This window comes from Adiantum capillus-veneris, chromosome 6, assembly GCF_014529385.1.
Source record: "Adiantum capillus-veneris isolate H3 chromosome 6, ASM1452938v2, whole genome shotgun sequence".
NCBI lineage: Eukaryota > Viridiplantae > Streptophyta > Polypodiopsida > Polypodiales > Pteridaceae > Adiantum > Adiantum capillus-veneris.
The window spans coordinates 136,585,509-136,595,957 of record NC_140936.1 but is presented as its reverse complement, the minus strand read 5'-3'; positions in this window follow the sequence as shown (position 1 = coordinate 136,595,957).

The window sequence follows — 10,449 nt, the reverse complement described above, 5'->3', positions numbered from 1 at the left end:
TTTAGGGTTTTTGAGATCCAAATTTGATCAAACTTGATTGGTGGGCTTTTCACTTCATGTATTTTGTGCCGTAGGGTCAAATATGACATTTGAACTCATTCTGGCAAAAATGTAAATAATCACGATTATTAATATTTTCATCAAATTGGACATTTTTCTTGCAAATTGGTTCTAGAAATGCTATAGACCCTTTGTGTGAAATATGGGAGGTTTTGGATTAAAAAATGTGACAAAAAACTCAAAATTTGGACTGAGATCTTTTAGTGCGTTTTTTGACAAAATTTGAGATTTACTTGACCTTTTGGGCTCATATTTGACATGTGGCATGAGATAGACCGATACAAGTGATAGCTGAGAAAAATGATGATTTCCAAGCCAATTGTGCACAAAAAGAAATAATCGCAATTATTTACAACAGTTGAATTTTTTGCTTGAAAATATAATTTTATGACCTGCACATCTTCATTACATCTAAAACAAGTCCTAAAATGAGTTTGGTAAGATTAGGTCATGTCGGCATCACTTCGTGCTCTTGTCGACTCTGAAATCACCAGTTTTTGTTACCACTTGGTGTGTAGAGTTGTTTGGTCACTGTTGAAGCCATGGACTTGTCCGCTACATAGTCCTGATGCTACTCATCCAGTTTGGACTTATTTGGAGTTAGTTTGACTCCATACGTCAAAATTGACGCTTTGTAGTCTTTGAGCTGTTTCCTGTTGTTAGAGAGCTTGCCTTGACTATTTTCTTGAAACCATCTAGGTACATTGTGTATAGACCTTGTCTATAAGCTTCCCATGGAGTCAGAATTCAATTCTGGCATGTGGCAAAAACCTAGATTATTTACTTGAGGAACCCCTCGACCCCTACCAAATGGTCATCTAATGATATGTAAGTGTTCTACTATCTAGGCGCATGCTACAGTTCAAATCTTGTCCAATTTGATTGAGCAGATAGGCCGCTACGGTCCTTTTTGTGTTTTAGGAACCCGTACATAGCTGGGATTCTAGGGTTTTTTCATGGGTCTACACCTGCCACCCAATTGCATAGAAACGTTCTTTGATGAGTTTAGAACTTATCCCTCATGTGTTGTGTGAAACGGCACTAAAAATGGGCGACTGTGGACTCTGGAAATCGCGCGCAAAGAAGGTAGAGAGATCTCTTCTCTAAGAGTGACTAGTGGAAATGAGGTGATTTTGGGCTACCTTAGATATCTATACTCGGGCTTCCCACACTACTTTTCCCCAGATTCCCGTGTTAGTCCTACTAGGCCATGAAATCTACGTTAGACTCGAAAATTTCCTCGATCGGACTCTGTTAGCTCATTCTGCAAGAATTTGCAAGAACAGGCCCTGACGGCCTAATTTAGGCCTCCCACTTCCGTGTGTCATTTTAATTGAATTTTTTTTTGCATGTCCATCTTGTTCTTCTGATCATCAGTCTATCTTCAGTTTCTCCATCTGAGCTCATTTGCTGTTTATTATTAATTTTTGACCTATTTATTGAAAAATCAAAGAAGATAATAAAATGCAGTAAAAAAGCAAATTGAAAGATTAACAATCAAGAAAATCCATTGAAAAAAACTATTTTATTACTTTTTGGTAGATTTCTCCATTTTTAAGCTCAATATCAAGAAAAGTTAATGAAAATAAGCAAAAAGGACTATTTTTTGATGTAGTTTATGATAGTATATACACTATTTACACTCATCAAGAAGATGTTATCAGTTGAAATTCCCTTGTTGATGATTTTTAAGGGTATTACTAGGTTATTTTGCAAAAAACCCACGTTAACATCCAACTTTTTCTTCCTTCTTCAAACATTGCCCTTGATTAATGAAGTTTCCTTCTACCCCTCCTTGATGGAGTACTCCGGGACGACTGTGTGCATGGGTCGAACAATCGTGTCTATGCATAGCCGAGGTTGGCTCTATCATGCTTTGAAGGTCAATGAAATTCAAACCAGTATGCGGTGTAAGAGTTGGGTCTTGAGTAGTTAACTCAAGGGTTTCCGTGGTCAACGTTTCTTGTTGCTGTTTTATCAGTAGCAGATTTTGTAATTTATGTGCTCTTTACCTGATTGTACCATCTAGATGCTTTGATATAATGATTTCTTGAGCTGTAGGTATCAATGATGGCGGTTGCTGAGATTTAACTCTCCATTGGTATTTTGGTTTTTCGTCGATGAACTGTTGTGGTGGAGTTTTTTGAGATTTAACCTTCCACTGATTCATCGGCTTTACTGTTTATGGAGAAGATAAATGCTCCTTTGGTTTCCAAACCCATCTAATGCTAGGTTCTCTTCTGAAAGGTGTTTTTCTTTGAGTTGTTAGATGTGAAACTTTCTTCAGTATGGTAGATGAGTTTTTGGGCACCCAAATTTGAGACGGTGTCCGGGGATTTGTATTCGAAAGGTGAGACAGGAAGGCGCAAGGCCCCTGGCTGTGAGAGGTGCAAGGAAAAGAGTTGCATCAAACACACTCAATGGGGACAAAGCTTAAATAGACAGTTTGATTCATATTCTGACGCCTGACAACTCAAATCAAATAGTTAACAGTATCCCTGTTTAATCAAATGTTAATGGAGGAGTTTAAGCTCCTTACAAGGATTATCCTGTCTTAATCCAAGTGTTAATTAAGAAAATCAAGCTTCAATAGTGATGATAATGTCTGGTCCCATGAAACAATACCAAGTAAGCTCTTTTGCCTTAATTGATCTACCAAAAACTGACTTGATCATACCTTGAAAACACTTGATCTCCTCTTCATTGAGGAAACCATCTTCTCCAACCTTCAGTTGCTGCAATGTCTCCTTAGTAAATTTATGCCCTATGTTCTTTGGATTCCTGAGTATAGGCTGTCGAGAAGCTTCCTTGATCATCCCGTCAATTCCTTTTGGTAGCGGTGTAGCCACTGGCCTCACTTTCTTTAGAACAGCCTTGTATTTTGTCTCTACCTGTGCTTCAACTTCTTCACCTGAATCATTCTTAGTATGCATAAGTGCTTCATATATACATAACTCATCATACATATTCATTGAGTGAACCTTAACCACTTCAGTTCCGCTTTGTAACATGTGTTGCTTGATCTCCTCAAGCTCTGACATAGTATCTACATAAGATACCTCTTCAAAGATTCCTGAAATCACATCATCTGATTCAAGCACATTAGATCCCTGCAATTCACTTTGGATACCTGAAACATACTATTTTTTCCACTTTGGCAAATGATTAAATTTTCTAAAAGATACTGAACCTTCAGATGTTAACCCCAAAAACCCTGAAGAGAAAGCTTCTCTTTGTGAGAAATTCTCCTCACTTGTACCACCATAATCCCGCTTTATATTGGCACTCTGAGAAAATCCTGTGCAAACCTGTGTTCTTTAAACTCCTTTCGTATCTTTGGCATTGGATGATCACATAGACTATCCTTGTTCCTGGCATGGTCAACACATACAGTGAAGAATTGAACTGCTTTCTTACCATCTCGGCTTCGAACTTGGCATAGGCCGAGCCATTATCCAGCACCTTGGTTTCCATCCGCACAACCGTAACGTAGGGTTGTCTCAAAATTAATGGATAAGAGGAATGCCCCTATATAAAGAAATTTTGCTCATCACAGACATCCCCTACAATTACCTTAACATTTGCACATGCACCATAGAGGTCGCCTGGAAGAATGTTGGCAGATCGAGTCTGCCAACCATTGTCCACATCAATAGGCCAATTCTCCTTTTTGTGCAAGATTTTTTCCATCAAATTTATCTCTGATCCATGATTTATTAGTGCTAAGACCGGTTCTTCAATGTCGCCAAGCTTCACAATAGTTTCGGTTGTTGCCCTTGCCCAATGAGTCCTTGAAAAGTGACTCCTTGGTATACTTTCATTATCTTCATATTCATTAAAATGAACATGTCTTACCTCTGGTACAGTTGGGTTTGACACCACCATAGACCTCGAGTCTTTTTCTTCAAGATCTGCCAAATATTCTTCATAATCATCCAAAATTGCTTCAATGTGGCGAACCATGTGGCTCTTAACTGACTCTGGGTCTTTCTCGCTTGGTATCTACCACTTTCTTTTAATAATATCATAATCTCCTCGTGAAACTCGCGTTTGGAAATTCCCAGAACATCACCCAATGTGAGCTCCACTTTACTATTCAGAATGCGCTCTTCAAAAAATTTCTTTAAATCTATAGTCAGATTTAAGCTTATACGAGGGTCCCATGGGTTTACCTTGCTTTTTATTCTTGGGCGCCTACTCCATAACCACTTCAAGAGCGGGCTTAGGAGTAGGACCTTCTTCTTTTTTGTTGCTGAATCTTGTTGTCCTTTTCAATGTCCGAGGAACTTCTTCATCTCTTTTCCGCTTTTCCTCCACCATAGCCTCATTAGCTTGAGACTTCGCACTGAATGCATACACTAAGAGGGAATCCACTGGATCAGTCCACCCTGTGGTTTCTTGAATTGAATTCCCTACCTGTCGTAGCTTCCCATGTGTTACCTTTCGTTTTTCTGTCGTCTTCAAAGAATAAGGCCACAATTGACCCTTTGTACTTGCACCATCATCATCACCCTTTCCACAGACCTACAGCCCATATGTAGCTGCTTCCACAAGAGCAACATTATGCTGATTTTCTTCAACTATCTTTTTCACGTCCCTTCCAAAGTTCAGGTGGAGCATCTCACCTGTTTCCCTAAGGTGAATCTTCTTGTCCTTCCAGAAAACCACGTTCCTTTTATAAGCTTCATCAAATTCATCACATTCTTTAACATACTTGTGGTCTTCACTATCACACCACATGCATCGGTCCCAGCCTTTGCCTGGAGGCTGCTGTCTAGGCTCAGAAGTAGACCCCTTTGTAGCTAACTCTTCAAATTTTATAGCTTTGAAATTCAAATTTAACTCTTGAATACCTTTCACCAATTCGTCGAGAACTGGCTCCTCCACTCTGGGTATTGCCAAGGTTGTTTTCTCCTTAGGTTACTCTTCCATAACATCCATGATATCAGCCACGATCAGCTTATTGAATCTCATTTGTTTTTTCATGATCATATTTATTGCTTCAGTGACTATATTCTAGTCGGATGTTAAGCCCAATTCACCTGTTGAATCCTCCAGAAACTACACTAGACCCTTTTGAAGTCGTGGATCAGCCGCCTGAACGAATAGTTCAACCTTTTGATCCTTCATTGAGCGTTGCTCTGTCAAGGACATTTGCTGGAATTTCTTTTCAGACTCCCGTAATAATTCTCGTGTAGATAAATTTTTGTTTTTCTTCTACACTTACTTCATAAAGCTTTTTTTGGTTACCCTTTGTGAATCCTCAAGAAAGCATTCCTCCTGCAGTGCTATCTTGAAGTCCTGCCAATTTGGGCCTTGAACCGCTTGAATCTCTTTTATTCAGCCCCTAAGTTCCGGCACCACAATTAAATGAAATCCTTTCACTGCATTCTGATCATCGATTCCATTATCTTCCATTTCCTGCTCGTAGATATTGCAAAACTTGCTAATATCTCGGCCTTCAAATCGTTTTAGTTTCTTGATAACTGTGTGCTGAGCTTTACGAATTCTCTCTTGTAGATTGTACTGATGTTGGGCATCCTGTTGTTGTTGCATGTACACAACAAACTGTTGCATCATTTGCTGCATGGCTACCTCTTGCGTTATCGACATCTTTCTCCACAAATACTTGTCACCCCGGTTCATTTTCGTGTCGGGTTCACCAAGAATGTCGGGGGATTTGTATTCGAAAGGTGATTCGAGAAGGCACACGGCCCCTGACTGTGAGAAGTGCAAGGAAAAGAGTTGCAACTGACACAATCAATGGGGACAGAGCTTTAAACAGACAATTTGATTCAGATTCTGAAGCCTGATAACTCAAATCAAATACTTAACAATATCCCTATTTAATTAAATATTAAAGAAGGAGTTTATGCTCCTTATAAGGATTAACTTGCCTTAATCTAGGTGCTAATTAAGAAAACCAAGCTTCAATAATGATGATAAAGCCTGGTCCGATGAAACAATACCAAATAAGTTCTTTGGCCTTAATTGATCTGCCAGAAACTGCCTTGATCTGCTTCATTTTCCTTCTACTGCTTCAAGGTTGAGAGAGAGTTGATTTTCCTTCCACTATGGCTATGGGAGCTTTGGCTTCCAATGGCCTTAGGAGTTCCGATTTGGCTTAAGGTTATCGGCTTGAGGATTATGGCTTAGGTTTAAGGCTTAAGATGTTCGGCTTAGGATTGCGGCTTAGATTTATGGCTTAAGATGTTCGGCTTAGGATTATGGCTTAGATGAATGAGAAGAAGAAAGAGGATCAAGGAGATTTGGGATAAGTTGGTTCTCAAGCTTGGTTTCGAGAGCTTAAGATCTATGATGGCTAAGAGATTCGAGGAGGTTTGGCTTAACACTAGGTTGGTAACCTAACATGACATAAAACTGTCCTTTGCAGGGTCCAAGAAAAACTTAACAACTCCTAGAAGAGGTGTCTATTCACAAAACCCTTCATTGAGAGTATTCACAAGACCCATGTGCTTTAGGAAAAATTATAAGAATGTTGAAATGTGTAATCCAATGCAAGAACTAAGCCCTCAAAGTAAGTGCTTTTTTACAAACAGCAAAAAACAGGGAAGTCCATTAGTGCGTAGCTTAGTGCTCTAAAAAAAATTTTGTTCTAGTCATTCCAAAATTTTTCCAGGAATCTATAATAGTATAGATTTCAACTGGAAGAGTACCTATGACCTCAAAAAATCTATTAAAAGTCTCACATTTTACTTGAAATTAGCATGTTTTTAGACAGTTTGAGGTGTAAGTGCATGTACGGTTACAAATGGCTAATTGATCATTCAATTTAGTATACGAAGCACTTTATGAGCACTATGACTCTTGCTAGATATCACTGACACAAAAAAGTCACTTCTTTTCATCCTCGATTGATAATGACAAGGAGATTATGAATGAGAAGTTCTTCCCAGCTATAGAACATTGTAATACTAGTAAGTTATATTTCAGAGGAACAAATTTGCAAGCTTGAATCAAGGTCCTCCATGATAATTTTCCATGTGCACCATGAATATGGATGACCAAAAAACATTATGCACATTAGCAATTAGAAACCATTTTATAACAATGTATTTTTTTCTACAAATATAAAGCTTATTAGAGCCATTCTAGAAGGACAAAAGATAACATGTCAAAGCACTAACTTTACAACAAGAAAAAATTCTTCCAACCTAATATGCATACCACATTGGCCATCATCACCACATTTGAAAAGACTTGCACATACTACTGTTCAATGAATATAAGTTACAATGACCATAGCCTCCCACAATGATAGATAGACCTAATGAGCAAAACCATACAACCATGTGAAAGAGATCCATATCATTACATTGGCCAAAAGGATAGCCATAAACTATAAGCATTTGGACGTCTTTAAAATCACAAGTTCCATTCTATCATAGTTATAACCATAACAAGGCAATAATGCCATTATAATCATATAATGGCACATGTTGCTATTCCATGTTTCAAGAGAAACATATTCTAAAACCCATTAGTGATACCATAAGCTTCATGAGACAAGAGCTACGACATGTTCACAAGACCATAAGCCATCCACAACATCATGTCAAAAATACTTGGCAAGATGTAAAATGCTTGGCGCAATTAAAAACACCAAGAAGACCGAGAAGGATCACAAATTTTGGTAAGATAGAGAACACTAAGCAAACAGACTTGGTACCTAAGAAAACCACTTTAGTGCGTACATAAATCATAAGCACCACAAACCCTAGCAAGCATTTGGCAAAGGGCTCACACACCCTTCCGTACATAAACCACATCAAGTTCCTCTAGTGGAGTATTATCAACAAGAGGCACAAACCCTAACAAAGTTGGGCATGAACATTAACCTCATCGACTCACTCCACCTAACCATCATACACAAGATCACAAACCTTAAAGTACATAAGCCACAAATACTTGCTCCAAATGAGCATTACACACTCATGAACTTTGCGATGATGAGAGGAGGACAAGAAAAGAAAGAGCAAGCCATCTACAATGGGAGAGCAAGCATCTATTGTCGCCATATGTCGCCTTACCAAAACATAATCTTCCAAAAATTGTTCCTATAGTTGTTACCATAAACAAGTGTAAAAACACTCCAAGTGAACCCTGGCAAGAGAGAACTGGACAACAAACCAACAAGATAAATCATGAGACCCTGGCAAGATAGATCATAAAACCTTAGCAAGAACTCATAAAACCCCTGGCAAGAAAGGCAAACCATAATTTCAAGAGGGAAACACTGGATCAGATGTAGGCTATTTTAGAACCGCTATTATAAGTGACAAAACGCAGACACAACCCATAACCTGGCAATTCACAACCCATAACCTGGAGACCAAAACCCTGGCAAGATTGCAAACCCTGGCCTAGCGAGACAAAAAACCCTGGCGAGACAAAACCGTGGCGAGATTGCAAACTGTAACAAGACAAAACCCTGGCGAGACACTACCATGAAGTATAAAACCATAACCGTTGGGAGAAACAAACCATCAAAAAACAAGAATGGACCTCACAACTTGTGCAACTGCCATAATCATAATTGGGCCCTTGCCATAACCATAAGCAACAAATAAAACCATAAACATAACCTAGCAAAAACCATAAACATAACCTGGCACAAGAACATCTCTTACAAGAATTGCCACAAACACATATGCCATAAAAGGGACCAAGATATAAAGATTTCCATATCCATAATTGAGCACCTGCATAACCATAAAGTGGCCCATGACCAAAACAACCACTTAAACGTGTCCTTGCCACAAGGCACATCACCAAAACCATAACAAAAGGCACATTGTCTTACATAACTGGCAAGATGGAGTTAAACAACTTACATAACCGGCAAGATGTATAGCCAATAGGCATTGTAAACTTGGAACCATAACACCATTGCGTCAAGTTCACATAATGATAATTTAAGGCAACCCATAACCATAGACAAGTTCACATAGCCATAACCAAAGGCATCTGTCATAACCAAAACCATAGACAACCATAATGCCGCAACAAAAGATCGTGCCAAAATATCACATGAAACCATATTACCTGCCATAAGACCACAACCAAAGAAACAGACCATAAGCTCAAAATAAGGGCAACCCATGTCAGACGAGCAACAAAGGGAAAAACCAACAACAAATGTAAAAACCTACCATCATCAAAGGGAAAAACCAACAGCCAGAAAGACCAACAAAAGGGACCAGCCATCAGCAAAGAAAAACCAAAAAAACCAGCAACCATCTATCACCAACAAAAAACCAGTCAACCAACAAAAGGAACCAGCCATCGGGTAGAATCCATCAGCCAAACCATGCATCTCCTGCAAAAACAGAAGTTAGAGAGTATGAGAAACTAGGCCTAAGCCATGCAAGTATGACAACAATCACTAGACCATGAAGAATGCTAAAAGACTTACATAAGACGGAGTCTCGTCGTCTAGTGACTCTCGAGCGACCATAAAAGAGAAAATCAACAACCACCCTTGCATGGTAGTCCTTGAAGCAAGGATCAGCACACATTACCTTCTTACACTTACCACATCCCCAAATAGTGCGGGATGGTTTCGAGCCCTGCACTTCTTTGTGCTCAGACAAAAGCTTCTTTCGTTTTGCTGAGCATACCACACAATACCTACTTGTTGTATCATGCAAACGAACGGGAAAATGGCCATTGTATGCATCCTCTATCACCGGTCCCTTACACACATACGGCCTAAAAGCATTGTTTACTAGCTGCTCATGCATATGTAGCATAAACTCAAACCTGAATACATCCCTCTTTCCATAGAGGTCTTTCCAAATGATCCAACAATTTGTGAAGACAGAATCCATGAGATCCCAAAAACCTGCATGCCACCACTTAAAACCATGCATTGTACTTTGCAAGCTATAACCACTCCCAATAACCTTACTATCAAATGTGTCACAGCCAGCCTTACATGCATTGTATTGCACTGCAACATCAGGACATACAACCTCCCTCCTCTTTCCATCACTCATCAAGTGCTTTACCTCACCTTTATGCATTTCATAACAATTAGAAGCAAACAAAATTTCTTTCTTGTCCATCCATGTGCAAGCAAGGACACCTTACTTCTTGCAATATGCAAACCGGCAAGCACCTCGTGCTTGCTTACCCAAATGTAGCATCTTTACATGTTGGAAGTACTTTCTATTTGCCACATAAGTACCTGTACCACCTTGGCCCTCATGAAGCAAGTGCTCAAGAAGCTTAACGGAGGTAAAAACCCTATCAAAAAACACATGATGACCCTTCCTTGGAAGGGATTTTTTCAAATTTGCAACTGCATGAAAAGACAATTCCGGGCATGGCAATTTATCATAGATTTGAAATGCATGATTATACCCC